We start from the raw sequence: 1,687 nt of genomic DNA on the forward strand, positions 1-1,687 counted from the left end.
CATCTGCATCTGTTGCACGGTTGTGTGCTTTATGTTCTTCTAGTGACCACTATACAGATGCTTGTCCTTCTTCGGAGCACCCTGTATCTCATGATGGGCCTCAAGCTTATGCTACCAACATCTACAATAACAGGCAGCCACAACAGAAAAATCAGATGAAACGGAAACAGCAAGAGGCATCTGCCCGACCACCTTCCAAATCTTCTACTTCTTCTAAGCCAACATTGAATGAGTTGTGGAGGCAGATAGCCAGGCAGGCCATTGAGGAACAGTCTCGTGTTTTAGAGGGACCTCCAATTCAGACTGTTCAGATTACTGATGATGTCAGTGTCACCCGCATAGGGGATGAGGAGCAGAGTCATGAGCCTACTATTGCACCATCTACTGTCCTACACTCCTATGTCCCTACTCTTGCACCTGAGGAGACTGATGAAGAATTGGAAGACCAGGCTTATATGAGCAACACTTTTGAGATAGGTAGACCACTTTCACCTTCCACCACTCTACCAATCTTCAGGGAAGTGGAGGTAAACATACCTGAGATAGATTCTGTTGTTGATGATTATGTTTATGATGGGTATGTTGATGATTGTATTGTTGATGAGCATGCTTTTAATTCTCCCTCTTCGCATGACGAGAACCACTTTGTGTTATCGCATCTGAATGTTTGTTCTCCATGCACTGAACATGAATCTGAACCTGTGATTGATATTGTTTCTATTTCTGAACTTGATTCATGTTCTGAGGGTATATCTGAGGGTCAGCTTGTTACACTGAGATTGGGTGTTATACCTCTGCATGTTATATCTGTGGAACCACATTGCACTAACCATGTTGCAGGAGGTACACAAGAATTTGATCAACATACACCCATGGTGGAAGACAAAGGTGCCAACAGTTTGAAGATTATTAGGCACCAGCTGAACCCACTCATCAACAATCACTACTTCTTGGATCCAGCGGTGGAGGACATCTCCCTGCTTGATCAAATTTGGAGGCTGAAGCAGTTCTTCCTCAACACTTCTTTGCTGAATTCGATGGTGGAAGAGATCTCCCTGAAAGTCCAAAATTGGCAACTGCCACCATGATCAGGGGAGTTTCCTTTTCCCTTCTCCCCTCTTTCCTTACTTTTATTGCCCTTGTCCTTGATCTGTGGACTGTTATGATTGTGATCTTATGATTGTGACACATTGAGGACACTGTGTAGTTTAAGTGTGGTCTATTGGGGGAGACTCTGATTTTTCTTTCTTAGTTTATGTTTTATGCATTAAATTTTTTGTTTTCTAGGTAGTTTTTGTTGTGTCTTGTGTACAGTTTTGCATGTTTCTCTTGATTTCTGGATTTGGTTTAGGTTGTAGACTTGTCTTTCACTTCATTGATACTCTGATTTGTTGGATTCCTTGCTTTTCTTTGCTTGTAAAGATGATTATGATGTTTGAGGGTGATTGATTGTGACAGAAATACCCTGTGTGAGATTTGAGCCACTTGATATTCTTTCTTGTGTGTGATATGTCTCTTGATTGCTTGCACATATGCCTGGGCTTGACTCTTGTTGATGATTCTTGATTGATATGCATGTTTGAAAGTGATAAAGGCAGTTTGTTGTTGAGCCTGTCTAGCCAGATGAGCCTACCTTGTGTTTGATCCTTTGATAGCCCCTTTGAGCCTATGCTTTCCCCATTTCTTT

Source organism: Vigna radiata, chromosome 1, assembly GCF_000741045.1.
Source record: "Vigna radiata var. radiata cultivar VC1973A chromosome 1, Vradiata_ver6, whole genome shotgun sequence".
Classification (NCBI taxonomy): domain Eukaryota; kingdom Viridiplantae; phylum Streptophyta; class Magnoliopsida; order Fabales; family Fabaceae; genus Vigna; species Vigna radiata.